Here is a 16,095-nt window from a genome sequence, read left to right on the forward strand (position 1 = left end):
TAGAAATAATGTATAATTAAACACTAAGATGTTTTGAAAAACACTCTCTCTCTCTTTTTTTTTTTTTTTTTTTTTGCATGTATATGTGTGCATGAGGGTGTGCACATTCATGTGGATGTGAATGCTTCTGTGTATTCAGGCTGGAGGCTGACGAGAGGACTGTTTCCTGATTGCTTTTCACCTTATTCATTGAGGCAGAGCCACTTAATTATGTCCAGAGTTTGTTTGGCTTATTCTACCTTGCCAGCTTGATCTATGGATCTCCCTATATCCACCTTCTTAGTGTTGGAATCACAGGCAGGCTGCTACAGCTACCTGACAGTTGTGTGGTTCTGGGAATCTGAACTCTGGTTCTTCTGTTTGTTTGTTTGTTTGTTTGTTTGTTTGTTTAAGATGATTAGAGAACTGTTGTTTGAGAATGTCTGGAAGGATTGGCTATGAAATGGATACTATAAGAAAAAGGGATAGTGTCAGGCTTTGCAGCTTTTAGTCATTGACAAATAATAACAAAATTTCTAATTAAAAATGTAAATGTGTATTTGTGTGTTTGTGTATATGTATGTGTGTGTGTGTGTGTGTGTGTGTGTGTGTGTGTGTTAGTCTCCCTCTATGCGGGTCCCAGGTATTGAATTCAGTTCCTCACACTTTCCAGCAGCCACCTTTTTCCATCAAGCTACCTCAGTGTCCAAAATTTTCTAAGTTTATTGTTTGTTACTTTGTACAAAGCACTTGACATTCAGCTTCACTTGTTTCTCAAAGCAAGGGTGTAGAGATGGGAGAGAAAATGACATTTGACCATAGCTAGAAAAGGTCAGAACAATCCACATATTATTCGCCACTTCTTACTATAGACCCCACAAGGTAGTAAATGCCAGCATAATGAATCCGAGAATGCCAGCATAATGAATCCGAGAATGTACTTTTCAACTTGTACTGACGAATAGCATACTCTAAGAAACATTAGCCACTCCTCTCATACTAATTTACTGAATGAGGGCTTGTGGGCCTCTAACAATAAAGAACATAATTTTAAAATATGACTGGATAATGTTTTTCATATTTTACACTTCAGTTGCCTCACTGTGATACAGAGTGCAAGCTAAACTGCTTACAATTTGATTATGTAATCTCCCAATATTAGTATTCGCCTGACCATTGCATCATTTGGTATTGTACAAAAAAGGAATAGAATACAAAGCTCATATATATTCTCTCTTACCGTCTTTAAATAAAAATGGAAAACCCAACATTAGTACCTAATCAATCCACAGCAAATGGAACTTTTCCAGCTCTCCTCTCAGGATGTGCTCCCCATAACAAAAAGATGACCTTGCCATGATTAAAACTAGAGGGAAAATAGTGTGCGGTATATGGGAAATACCTCCTTCCCTACGAAAATACCCAGCATGGAATTTCTTGAAAGCCACAGAGGTTTGATTTAATTCATCTTTGTATCTCCAGCATCTTGTACAACCCCACTCCACTTATTTTTTTATAAAATACAAGTAGCAAAGGAAAAAATAGAGAGGAGAATTATAAAATATCAATTAATTAATTGTAAATAATGAAACTTAATATTTTGGAAGTCAAACAAACTATACAAAAATGCAACTCATGATATTCACAAGAAAACTAGAGATTTTAGATCAACGTCTGTTGATGCATTTGAGGTGCTTCTTAGGATTGTAGTTTTGCTGAAAACAAATGACTTAACTGTTTAGATATGGATACTGGCATGCCATCACATCATTGAGAAAGAGGAAGTGAGTAGGGCTCTAACTGAGATCAGAAAGTAACATGTAAGTATCCGTGGTCTGTTCGCTGATGGGTTTTCTTCCAGGAGGCAGTCTTCTTGCCTTCCCCTTCACAGCTGCACTTTTCTTTCACCACACATTCTGGGCCTGGTTTCTAGCTATTCATCTCAATCTTTCATAATTGTCTGTCTGTCTGTCTGTCTATGTGTCTATGTATCTATGTATCTATGTATCTATCTACCTATCTATCTATCTATCTATCTATCCATCTATCTATCTACCCATCCCTTTATTTCTGGATCTCATTGTCCACATGAGCTCCTAGAAAGGGCAGAGACTCTTTTAGTGCGCCCCCCCCCCCCCGCCCCATCATGGGCCATAGGGCCAATTTTTATTGGACTTGGTAATTTTGGGTAGAAGACTGAACACATAAAGGAGTGGATACAGATTCCCACTTTCTGTATCAGGTTGTATAAGGTAGAAGAGCAGGAAAGTGTGATACCACACTCATCATGAGAGGCATGGTCAACATCTATAAAAGGGGTTAACAGGACAAAGTCTTAACAAACTTTATTTGATCCACATTTTCTGTGGCAGGAGAACCTGCAAAAATGAAGACCCCGAGACACATGGAAAACTAGTGAGTATTTTTGTGCTTAGGTTTGATGAAGAATGAACAGTCAGCCATTGCTGTAGGGAGTTGCTGGGAGTAGAGGCTTCAGAAAAAAGGGCGAGTATGACTTTTGTGGCTCTTACAGCTGACTGAGGCTAAGAGTCATAGTTTGTGTGATCACACAGAGAAGAGGGATTCTAGTTCTTATCACTTGCTTCAAAGGAGGAAGAAGGTGGAGAGTAGGAGAAAAGCAAAGAGGCTTTCTTTGATTCTTAGGCTTTTTTATTCTCCTTTAGTTCAAACTCAGCATGCTTGACTGTCAGGCTTTGCATTGTTTACTGGGCTTGAGCAGATTCAAGCCATAGGCTCCAAGCTTTGATTTTCTCTACTTTATTTCTTAAGAACCATATTGACTTATGTTCCATATACAAAACACATTTTCTCACAACAGAAAGCTGTAACAGTGGCTTAACTGGAACTAAATGACTCACGTGTGTGTGTTTAATGGTCCCTGGTATGCCACGTGTGAGATCATGTTTTATGTACCACGAGATGCCCTTGTTTGAAACTAACCAAGTGGTCATAGAGTAAGAAAAAAGCGAGAAACATTATCCTTGTGTTTAAAAGTATTTTTAAATTATGCTAGCGTAAAGAAATAAAAGGTTTCTGAGAGTAGATTTTGTGTTGTCACAACACATTAGTATGTGTGATGACTGTATGTTCAATGGCTTGATGTAGCCATTCCACAATGAATGTACATGTCAAAAGCTTTAGAGATTAAAAAGTAAAATGGTACAGCTTTAATCCCAGCATTTGGGAGACAAAGGCAGGTGAAATAGGAGTACAGCTTGATCTACATACCAAGTACCAAGTTTGAGGCCAGACAGTGCTACATAGTGAGGCAACAAGTAGACAAATGTCTAAGACATAAAAACAACATGGTGATATAATCAAAGCAATGGGGAAACATTGTGATTATCTTAATTTATTTTTAAAATTTATTTTCTATGTATGAGTATTTTGCATGCAAGTCTGTATGTGTACCACATGTCTGTCTAGTGTCCATGGAGGCCAGAAGAGGGTATAGATGCCCTATAACGGGAGTTGCAGGCATCTGTGAGCTGCCATACAGGTACTGGAAGCACAACCTGATCCTCTGCAAGAACAGTAGATGCTCTTAAACCACTGAGCCATCTCTCCAGTCCTGTAGAGCAGGCTTTCTCCTACTTTTCCTGTCTTAGTTACTGATCTACTGCTATAAAGTGACATCATGACCAAGGCAATTCTTATTTTAAATTAAAAAAGCATTTAATTTGAGGGCTTGCTTACAGCTTAGAGGGTTAGTCCTTTATTATCATTGCAGGAAGTGTGTTGGCAGCATTCATGGTGTTAAAGAAGTATACTAAGAGTTACATCATAATCTATAGGCAGAGAGAGAGAGAGAGAGAGAGAGAGAGAGAGAGAGAGAGAGAGCGCTGCTATCTGTCCTGGGAGTAAATGCAGATATTGGTATACCTGAGACTGTTAATTTCTTAAAATCGAGTAAGTCTTATGATACACACTAAACATCATTAAAACCCACACTGAAATGTGAAAGAAGGATAGCCTGAACCTGGGCCTTAGCCTGAGCTTGGGCCTAGGATGGGTTTTTGAAACATCAAAGCCCACTCACAGTGACACACCTCCTCCAACAAAGTCACATCTTCTAATCCTTCCCAAACAGTTACCCTACCTGGGGGGCAAGTATTCAAGCATATGAGCCTATAGTGGTCATTTAGATCACCACAGTCCCCTTGCTATGATTGTAGGACCATCTTTTGATCCTTTATAGCTATTTATTTTGGATCAGTAGAAATTTCAGAATTAACAGGCTAGAGGGGGCTTTGTAGGGTTATTTTGGTCAATGGTCTTGCTTTTGATTCAAACTATGCTGAAGCTCTGAAGTCAGTCTCTGTTTACTGCTTGAAGAAGCTTTTAATCAAAGTACTTCATGACAGCATGTAGTATTGGAAAGGATAGTTTTCTTATGTTTCCAAGTCATTTGTTAAATAGCATTCAGCATGTATATTTTTTCTTATGTGTATGTGTGTGTCTATGTGTGTATGTGTGTATATATATATATATATATATATATATATATGTATATATACATATGTATACATATACATACACACACACCATATATATATATATATATATATATATATATATATATATATATGGTGTGTGTGATTCACATGTGTGGTTATTTGTGCACATGTGTGTGAAGACCTGAGGTTGACTATAGGTGTCTTCCTGAACCCTCCATCTTGGTTATTAAGAGTCTCTCACTGAAGCCAGATGAGACCATTTAGGCTACTCTGGCAAGCCATCCCACTCCAAGCATGTTGTTTCCACTTCCCATGCCCTGGGATTACAAATAATTGACCACTTCTACTCAACTTTAAGTAGACTCTAGGGGTTCAAACTTCAGTCTTCACACTTGCTCATAGTCCTTGAGCCATCTCTCCATACCCACCTGTGTGTTTTAACAGTATAAAAGAATCCATCTACTCTTCAGAGTCCTTAGTAACTGACTTGGCAATAATCTAGCAAGATAAGTTCACAAAAATACCCGTAATATCCCCCAGAGAACCTGTTTCACAGACCAGATTGAATTTTTTATTTTTTAATGAAATTTCTTTATGTATAAAAACAAAATAAATGTCCCTACATCTTAGAACTTCAGGAAATGTGACTGTGATCAAGCCTAAAGGGATTTGTTTCTTTCCATGGTCCAGATACAATACCAGATATTGAATTGCAGATACATGCTATGTATACCAAGCCTTATTTATGATGCCCAGTAAGCACAGTCTCCCCAGATAGTACTATCTTGGTGTGGTATGTTTTTACTTTTATATGTTGAGAGCCTAGCCCAGAGTGTATGCTTAGTATATGTCTATTGATTGCTATAACTCCATCCACCTTCTTTATGACCCATAACCATAACAAGTATCCAATTTATTTGTGATACATAGTGCCAGCCCAGAGATAATTAAATCACAAAGTCTGTAGAAGTATCTACAGAGCCTAGCAGGATTATTGGGGAATGTTGAGGCTAATTATATGTCTGTTTACCCTCTGCTTCACTGAAGCTCATTGAAATGTTCATAGTTCCTAACATCACCTTCTACTAGATAATTGGGTTGGTTGACCACACCAGTCAAATTGTATATCATAGCCCTGAAAAGAAAGATACACAGTAAAGCTGTGAGATCCTTTTTTCTCTCAGAGTGTTGTTATTGTTGTTTGTGGGTTTTAATGCTGTTGGGTTCAGGATGTTGTTTGTTTTAGACAGGTCTTTCCTTATAGGCCTGACTGTTTTGGAACTAGTTATGTAGAACAATGCTGGGTCTTGAATTCTGTATCTTTTGGGCTGGTGGAAAACCTAAAAATCTATTTTTCATTAAGTTTGAAGGCCCACAGGACTGTTCTGCTCATGAACAGATTGCTTCTTTTATAAATCTTAATTTTATGGCATAGCAAGTGACCATTTATAAAATTAAAAAAAAAAAGTAAGCATAGAATGTACAAGGGCATCCTGACATAACATGTTTCCTTAGATGCTTTCTAGCTAAAGACTAACCGGGACCAGTTTGTTTTCACTTGTGGCCCTACACATTGAAATTTTATTGCTAATTGCAAGAGTATTATTTTGTAGTAAGTTAGCAAACATGGGTAATTTGGGTGAGTTTTTGTAAAGAGAAGGGGCCTATGGGAGAAAGGACCATGTCTGTTTGCACACCACTATCCTGCAAGACCTATTATTACCACTGGCACGTAGTAGGCATTCAGTGAATAGTCTGATCCATTAATACAAATTAAAGATTGGAAAAATACTATAACCATGAACTTTCTTGGGACATCCTTGGCCATGAAATAAAAAAAATCTTTGTTAGGTGTAAATCCTACTAAAGTCATAAAGCAAATGCTATCTTCGGATTTTTCTCAGGAACAAGGGATTAGGTGCTGAATGAACCCTCTGTCATGAACTTTACAAGCTCACAGTCAGAAAGAATGACAGAGGTATATAGCTACTGCTTTAGCTCTAGTTTCCTCTAATTTACTGACATCCAAAGGGTATGAGTGCAGCTATTTTAGGGTTAACAAAGTATAAGGATAATGTGTGTGTGTGTGTGTGTGTGTGTGTGTGTGTGTGTGTGTGTGCTCACTTCATCTTAGTGAGGCTAGGAGCAACTTTTCTGAGCATCTCCACAGTGTCTTAAAAAAAAAAAAAAGACACCTCAGGTATTAGAAGCACCCCACAATAAGCAAGCACATAAACAAACCAACAAATGGAGATGTCAGACAGCAAGGTATATTCTGAATCCTATTAATAGATTTAAGGTTTTTTATACTGAAAAAAATTCTTTAGAAGAAATTGGAGAAAACTGGTAGGAATTTGAAGTCTCTGTATACTGTCTTGTTTCACATGAGGCCAGCCCTGCTTCAATGCCCACTACTATGATGGCAGCCGTGGCTGCTGGTACTCATGTCTATGTTTGCATCCTTGGATATCAGTTTGAGAGCTGTCATTTTGCTATATTTTTGTTTTGCTTATTGATTGGCTGATTTGTTTGTTTAACATAGATTTATATAATTCAGACTGGCCTCAATCTTACTATGTAGCTAAACATAACCTTGTACTTATGATCGTCCTGTCTCCACCTCTCAGGTCCTGATTATTAGTGCTGGGCACCATACCTGCTTGTATTCAGTTGTCGAAATTTAAACAAGGTGTTTGCTGCATGGGAAGAATGCTCTCTACCAAATGAGAGAACTCCTGCTCTGGGCCTTTTCCCACTTTATTTCCTCGAGAGGTTGTGAAATGTCTACAGAAAGGGCCCAGGCTTTCTTCCCCTCCTTTTATTTCTCTTTATGTCTAGTAGTAGACCCTGGTCCAATTAGAAGGAGGATAATTATTTCTGAGAAGAAGGCAGTAAAGTTTCCCCACATGGATCCTAAGAGTCTTAAATAAACTGAATGCATTTAGAGGACGAACTGCTGTGTTGAAACCTTTGTATTCAGGTAACAGGGATTTGAGAAGATCACAGGGAACTGCCTATTTTCAGACAGATGCTAGAGACTGGGCAACTACAGTTCATTCTAAAAATCTGTTTTGATGGGAATGAAAATGGAATTGCATACTAGGGAATCAGGAAATACATTAACATCAAGCCAGCACTCAGCAGCAGCACACGTCAGTCTGAATGTCATATCCGTAGACAGCTATAATAAGCATGGGTAAGACAGCACTGGCAGATCACCTTTAAATGACAATAATTCGATTTCAAAGGGCAAATGAATGAAAAATGTTCTTGAAAACTTATTGGAAACGCCAAGAAAAGGTTATCTAAACGCTACCAAAGGCAAAACACAAAAATATTTTTTAAGTAATTTTTTTCTTCAAATCTCCTTTATTCCTATTTTTTATTTCGTTGTCTTGATATATGCCCATAAGTACAGTACATGTTTTATTATCAAAAGGCAGGTTGTGGAGGGAATTGAAAGGCAGTCAGTACAGCCAGTTTGTTTGGGCTAGTCTCATTGTATGTTTGGAACTGGAAAATTGTTGATCACAGGCAAACAAGGCTGGCAAATGAGAGCATATTGTTTGTCCTCTTTATCTCCTTTCTAATTTGGGGGATAGATTCTAGCTATGTAGCCTAGGATAACCTTGAACTCCTGGCTCAGTCTCCTTCTGAATACTGGTACTGCATAATATATGTACCACTATACCTAGGTCTTTGCTGTAGTTAGAAGCTGGATGGGGAGTGTCAACAGAAGACAGATGCCCTTGAACTATGCACCTCCCAATTATGAAACACTTAGGGAAAGCTGTGGACTTTCTCTTGAATATTACTGCTTTTCAGCCCACAGTGGTGTCTTGTACTTAGTATATGCAGGAGGGAGTTTCATTAGCTACAGTTATCTATGTCTAACAGTATCCACTTAGGTAGAAAGGTCTGCAGACCATATCAGCTTAAGATGAGTCAAGTCAGTCCTGGTTGTTCCACTTTGATAAGAACTGCAGTCACCGTGACATCATTCAAGTGCAGGAAAGACTGTTGGGGAGATGAGAGATCATAGTTATTTTACATAACTGCAAAGGGCAGAAGTAGGTCTCATAGGGGAAAATTAAAAGTATTTCAGTACTCTGTTAAGGACAAAGAAGACCTTTAGGTAGTACCCACCTAGCAATATAGAGCAAATATGAAAACCAATGCAAGTGAAAGCATGAAGATGTCTTGACAGAGGTGTTCATAAAATCATGTAGGAGACCCAGGTCAAGTATGGAGGATTCCTAAGAAAATTCTGCATGGAAATGGTAAATAATTCTCCAATGTCTTCCAACTCCCTTGTACCTTTGTAAGTGCCACTTCATTTGCTTTGACTCTAAAAATTGATGCAGTTAGCCCAGCAGCAATGGCCTATGCCTTTAGTCACAGCACTTGGGAGGCAGAGGCAAGTGGATATCTTTGAGTTTGAGGCCAGCTTAATCTATAGAGCTAGTTCTAGGACAGCCAAGGCTACTACACAGAGCAACGCTGTCTTGGGCTCCCCCTCTCCCCTAAATCACAGCAGTTGATAGAGAAATTCAGAGCTTCCTGGTCCAATGGAAACACAGTTGTATTTTCTCAGAACTTCCCCAGGACCATGGTAGAAGGGCAGAAGCAGCCTTTACCTTCCTTTTAGGCAGGTTGCCTAATGAAAGGCAGAAATGCACATTGGATTGATGTCCCCTTGTGTAGGGTACATAGGAGTGTGAATGCCTTTATTATTGTTTCTGCAATATTACATTTGAAAAATAAAAGAAAATGGTAGGCTTTGCAGTCCCAAAATTATTTCTCTCATATTGCTTCCTTTAAGCTGGTTTAACTCTGTGTGACAACTGTTTTACCCCTTAGATTATCTTTGTCAGTGTCAGAATACCCAAGAGATGATTTGCCTTCAAAAGTACACTTGCTGTTTGTGTCCTATCTTGCTGTAGGTCATGGTTCTCCGTGGTAGCTGAGGCCTTTTCTTGGGTGTGTCTTCTCAGGAGGGCTTTTATAGTACAATGTCAAGCCCTTCTGGCCAGATGCAGTGGTCTCATTTTGTCACCATTACTGAGAGCAGAAATTGACAGGAGATAACAATGAATATATGGTTGAGGAATGAAGGAAAACACATTTCTGCTTTCCCTGGAACCAACTCTGCCTGTTGTCTCCCCAGTCTGATTCTCCTGTAGACCCAGTAAAACCTTGTACCGGGAGCTCAACCCCCTTATCCTGGTTCCTCCTTTGTTTTCTTCTTCAATACCAGTAATTTCTTACAAAATAGACACTTCATTTCCCAGCACTCTAAGGTTCCAACACATTCCATTTCACTGCCTTCTTTGAGAATACATTATACTAGTTCATTAACTAAGACTAAACACCTCTATTTATTGAGATCTTGCTATAATCAAGAACCCTGCTGGATACTGAAGACTTTCCAACCACACAAGAAGTATGTTCTCTAATTTTCAAATCTAATTGGGGCTAAGGTTCATCAGTAGGATGGGAAAATTCATAGAGCCTGTCCGAACTCCATTAAATGCTTAATAAATATCAGTGTTGGGGGACTGAGGAGATGGCTAGCACAAGGACAGAGTTGTGTCTCCCATACCTACATAAAAAAAGTAGGACACTAGAAGCTCAGTGGTCAGCTGCTCAATGGACTTCATGTTCACTGAAACCCTATCTCAAAAAGCTGAGATTGGGAACAGTTAAAAAACATGTCCAGAATTATTTCATGGTCAGCACATACATGTTCCTACACACACACACACACACACACACACACACACACACACACACCACTAACATCTAACATCTTGGTGTTTTGCTGAGCTTTTAGGGGAAGATTTTTTAATAAGGAGAGACCCACCCAGATTCTGCAGGAAACTCCGATTTCAGTTGTCATTGAAAACACAAGTCTAGATCATAAAAACAAGTAGGAGTGAGCCTTTTAAAGAAAGGTGATGTACTCTTCAACCTGATTCTCATTTCTTAATTCAACAGATAGTCCCTGGACATCTGTTCATGCCACTCACGGAGCTGAGCTGAGTACTGTGAGTTTTCTGAGGTCATGTGCAGTTCAGGTTTTTCCTATTTTGTCCTATGAACTCCCTATGACCTCATCCATTCCTGCAGCTTTAACTACTACCTTCCTTCTCATGCAAAAGGCACCCAGAACTACCTGTCCACCCCCAGATTCTTCTCATTTAATTTTGGTTCTCTTCTTTACGGAAAATGGGATAGGATGGCTTTGCGGTGTCTACTCTGTACCAGTTGTCGTCACCCCTCCCCCTCCCACCCCAAGGGGCCAGGCACTGTGAAGCCTATGAAATCTCCAACAGACTTACATTTACAATTTCAGAAGCTCTCTGCGTAGTACTCTGTGACTATGAATATGTGCTTTAGGCGTTCCTCTACACCAGTGCTTCAGATATGGGACTGGAGAGCATTGTTTACAAGTGCAGACTAGCCTACAGGATGACAGCCTGTGTAAACACAGACCCTTACTTGGTGTTTATGCTGGCAACCCTGTTTTCATTCAGTGAGCTCATGTCACAGGCCAGATGCTGAACTAGAAACTTCCGGTCTGTGCTGTGCAGAAGACTCTGTAAGAGAGTTACCAAGATACATACACACTGTTGCATTGGTCAAGTTTATGTTGCTAACATCAAACTCCTATCTCTGGGTAATTTCATAAAGAAAAGTTTGTTTAGCTCATTTTTCTAGAAGCTCAAGAACATAGCACTGGCGTCAGTTAGGCTGCTGTGATTGGTTTCATGGTGGAAGTGGGCAGAGGGGACAGACACTCCATCATGACACAGAAATCACAGAGTGGCAGGGAGTTTCCACCACCAGAACTAATTTAAATCCCTTTGAAGCATATTCCTTCAATGACATCAAAATTTCCAAGTAAGTCCTTTCTGTCCCCTTAAGGTCTCACCACCTCTGAACATTACACACCAAAACCAAACTTCTACCCACTTGATCTTTTGAGGACAGAGGTCACAACCAAAATAGAGCTGCCATCATATACACGAGAAAATTGAGGTCGTAGAAACAAGATTTCAGGGCTACTGAACCATGAGTCAGCATGAGAACCCAGATCTACTGAGTTCTACTTTCTGGATATTTTCTACCATAGTAGAAGTACACTAATTTTCAGTGCTTTCATTATCTTATTAATTAAAAAGTGGGGGTAGTTTTTTGTTTTCTGGTTTTTTTTTCTGCCCCACAATTGTAGTGTGCTCTGAGAGTGGGGTATCTCAAGGACAAGAAGCAGTCCTATACCAGGACCTAAGAGCCATTAAAAAATGAGGTGTAGGATACGGGCATTAAACTCAATGATGTTACCATCCCGCAAGCAGTTTCTGACCCTTGTGACTTCTGATTCAGAGCATATGATCAGGAAATGAGTTTGTGGTCAAGCAAGACCAGTGAACTTTAATTCAGTTATTCACTCAGTTGATACTCTGTGAGCTTCAGCTCTAGGCCATCCACACACTGGATCTCCAGTGACACTGCAGACACAAGGTACATTTTTGACAGGGAGTCTCAGCAGGTATAGTACATATTTAATAAGCTGCTCATTTTGACAGTTAATGTGTAGTTCCAATCTATGGGGATGGTTCCAGCTGCAGTTTGATACACCATCAGGAGGAAAGCTAAACACAGTACTTAACCACAGAGATAGGATTGGGGTAGCAACTCAGGGGATTATAGCTCCTGAAGGCAGAACTGAGTGCGAAAAGCAAAAGCACACTGATGGGAAACAGTCCTGGGCTCAACACTCAGCCCTGACAGCAGATATTTGGACAGGAGATTTTCTACTGCCTCATCTCTGGGAGCTTCTGTTCTGTAACTATGGGGAAGGGATGATCATCTTATTTTATAGAGGGCTTGTTTACTCAGTTTAACAAATATTATTAAACGTTGACCCACTTAGGAAATATGAGATCATAGAGTCTGAAGCAATATAACAAATGGTAGCATCGGTGATAACGGGTATTAGTTGGCCATGTCTCTTTTCGCATCCCCAACACAAGTCACTCTGGTTGCAAGGACATGAGCTTTGACTCTGCTCACATGAGACTTTTGAGACTGTAGTGCTCAGGCTTCCCAGCCCTTCACTCCAAGGGAAAGCATGAGGATGTAGGGTTGAGTAGTTGTGTTAAAGCCAGAACAACCACCTCCTATATGGCAGAAACAGTTCTGAAAGAATGGGAGATTTCTGATCAGAGAAAGTATTTGGGGATTATATAGGACAGAGCTAAGGTGAGGAGTTTTAATGGCTTACCTGTCAGAAGCATGGTTCGATCTGCATTAAACTTGAATTCATTTGGACCTACTTCAGAGCATGTCCTCGCTCGTTCGGGTAACGTAGGCCATCTTTGAAGACACTTAGCCATAGCTCTTCCTGCTGGCTCTCATACACGTGTCCTTATAGAGATATAAACACTGCCTGCATACGCTAAGAGAAGATATGCATGTGTTAATAAGTTTACTTATACAAAGGATTCATTCACTTTGTCCAGAGGACTTGCCAGTCACTCGCATATCTGCTTCCAAAGGAAGGTCACTCTGCTTTGCTCCCGCTGTGAGTCAGAAGTCACAGTGCTGACTCATGTCACCCCTGCACCAAGGCAGCTCTGCAGTGCCCATCACAGTTTGGACTGGAAGGTGTCCTGAGCACTTGTACTTGCATTTGTCTGCATCCCAAGCTGTGAGCCTCAGCAGGTGGATGTAAGCTTTGTAGCCAGAAGAGTCTGGGCCTCCTAATAGAGCTGTAAATGTCAAAGTGCTTTCTTGTTCTACTGCCCATTTCCTCTCTGAAACTTTGAATAATGAAATTTAACTCGCTACAGTATCAGAAGGATCATGATGACAAATACAGATTGTCTTGGATCACAGTAGTTGTTCCAAAAACTGACTTATTTACCCACTAATAATCTATTATAGTGTATTTTCCTTTTAGTGGTTTTAATTTTGTTCTTACTATCATTCTAAATAACTGGATATTTATGTTTCATGTGGGCATTGTATTTAACCTCTGTAATAACTATATTAAGAGTTATATGAATAATATATGAATGGTTATAGTTTTGTGAATGGCTCCATAATTAATAACCATGTTAGTCTCATTTAATATACTTGTGTGCCAAGCACAAAAGAATTTTAATAACTTGCTCAAGGTCACTGAACAATTTAAATGTCACAGGTAGTATTTAGGTGGACACACTCCTCAGAGCCAGCAAATCTTCAAGACTTTCCTACACTAAACACACTAGATAGCTGGGTGGGTTGGAAAAAAATGGTGTTTTGTTGTGTGGGTTAAAGGCTGGGGCCTGGAGCCAGAGTCTATGACTAAATGCAGATCTGCTTTTACTCATCCTCTCCTCTCTTTACCCATTAAATGAGGGTGACACTTTCTCCACAGGGTTGTTATTCATAAAGACAGATCCTCATTGGCATGTGGACCTGGATGCTTAAGACTGTCAGAGAATCCAAATCTATTGCTTGCTCAATGCAAAGAGCCTGGTAACACCTGAGAGAAAGACTCTCCTGGATGAAAGAATTGGAAGTGTAGGGCAAAAAAGAAAAAAAAATAACACACACATACACACACATACATACATACACACACATACAAACACACACAAGAAAAACAAAGGAGGCAGATTTGAGTGTGTATTTAGAGCAGAGAAACTTTTGCATACCCTGCAATTTGGTGTATACTAAAGCAAGTTAAGGATCTCTCTCTCTCTCTCTCTCCCTCCTTCTCTGTCCCTCTCCCTTTATCCCTCCTCCTCCTTTCCTCCCTGTCCCCTTCTTTCCTGCCCTTCTTTTCCCTCCCCCTTTCTTTTCCCTCCCTCCATCTTTTTTCATCTCTTCCTTCCTCCCTCCCTCCCTTCTTTCTCTCCTCCAGGTCTTCTCCTTTTCCTTTCCTCTTTCCTTTCCCCTTCTCTCTCCCTTTGAAAGACATATAAAACATGGAAAGCTGGAGATGAATTTTTCTAAGTCCTCTGTTAAGAAAAGCCATCAAGCAGTACAGCACTCTGTAAGAAGGAAGATGGGTCACAATGGGCAAAGGTGAATTGCACAAATCTAACCCCATCTTTTGTTTCAGACAAGACAGTACACTAAAACTCATTTAGTTTACAAAAATATCAAATTCCAATGACATCATTATGGCTATCAAAATATACAGTTGCTACTAAGAATAACTTATCATTATCTCTGAAGAAGAAAACAGACTTTACCTTTGACCTCTTTGCAGACAGTTGAATATAATTAACATGATCATGGTTGGTTGTCCTGATCATTTCTGGCGAGATATTTTTTTTCTCCTTCCTTGTCATTAGGAGATAAATGTTAGAACAGTAAAACTGTATTTTGTTTTAAAAAATAAATGAGGTATCAGTGTGTTTGTTGGCATTCTAGTAAGAAAATAGAAACCATAAAAACATAATCTCTCTGTGGGACTGGCAAGATGGCAGGCACACATACACTCACACACACACACACACACACACACACACACTCCAAATTTTTTAAATGCAAATTTTCAAAACATTCTTTTAAGAAGTACTCAGTTGAAATTTTGTTGAGGACTTGGTATGAACTGTCAATAATAGGAAAGCACTCTAAGGGTGAACAGTAATTAAGAGAGAATACAGTTGTTTTCTAAGTCACTGAGGTTTAGGGTATTTCCTGAAAAGTGCTTAACAGATGTCAGCTCTTGCATTCCTTTATCCATGCAGTCTAGCCTGGCGTGGCTATTGTCCTTACCTCACAGAGGTTAACTAATTTGTCCACATAATACAACAGACCCACATCTTTCTTCTGCAGTCATTGTTCCTTGGAAGTATATTCACGAGAGAATCTGAGTTTATGGTCCATGAATAGCTATAGGTGTTCTCTTGGCCTGGTATTTTTTGTAGTGAGAAAAATGGAAGGAAAAAAAAAAAAAAAAGATGAGAGGAGTGCACAGGAAACCATGAACTGTTATAAATAATTGTGAGTCTGAGGCAGCATTTACTGATTAGATTTATAAAGCAGGTAAATAACTGGTAAGCACAGAGTAGAGCCCTGGGAAAAAAGAGCTTCGATTTATGATGGTGTGTGGGAGCATGGGGAAAACGTTAGTGGTAAAGAAGGAATTAGAACTTCTGTCTCCATCTCAGGCTGCCACTAACTACTGGGTATCAGCCTTTCATTTAGACAGTATACCTCACTCATGCTTTCTCCCTTCATCTCTAATAATGGGGTGAATGAGGTAGGAGAATCAACCTAAGAGATCTCTTTTATTTACTTACCCAATTGACTCTTAATATGAGGTCATAAATGTAGGCTTTAACACATCTGCATTGCAATTGTAGCAGCAGGAGATCAGGAGAATAAGAGAAATCATGGTGCAGGTGTTCCAACAAAGGGCTATGGGAATACAGGTGAAAGAGCAAGGCTTGGCAACTGAGGCCTCCTGGTGTGTTGACTAGAAGAGGTTTGTGTGCTGGGTTTGAAGGTTAAGTGAAGGCTCTCCAGGAGGCAAGAGATGAGAAGGACCCTGTAGAGAGACCTGGAAAAAGTAGCTGTTAAAATTTTACCTGTTGATGAGGGTAAATGAGGATTCCATGGTGATGGAGGATGG

At 39.6% G+C, this 16,095-nt stretch overlaps 1 protein-coding gene across 28 annotated transcripts in view; it reads left to right on the forward strand.

The window, feature by feature from the left end:
- Dlg2 (discs large MAGUK scaffold protein 2) overlaps window positions 1-16,095 on the forward strand; it is a 1,841,012-nt gene that overhangs the window by 1,659,338 nt on the left and 165,579 nt on the right. The window contains exon 1 of one of the 28 annotated variants that reach the window (XM_076937892.1): window positions 2,375-2,394. The exons of the other annotated variants lie outside the window; for them this stretch is intronic. The gene's annotated coding sequence lies outside the window, so the exon portion shown is untranslated. Of the gene's footprint in view, window positions 1-2,374; window positions 2,395-16,095 lie in introns of those variants that run through there. 28 annotated transcript variants of the gene reach the window in all.

This window comes from Arvicanthis niloticus, chromosome 1 (genome assembly GCF_011762505.2).
Source record: "Arvicanthis niloticus isolate mArvNil1 chromosome 1, mArvNil1.pat.X, whole genome shotgun sequence".
Taxonomy (NCBI): Eukaryota; Metazoa; Chordata; class Mammalia; order Rodentia; family Muridae; genus Arvicanthis; species Arvicanthis niloticus.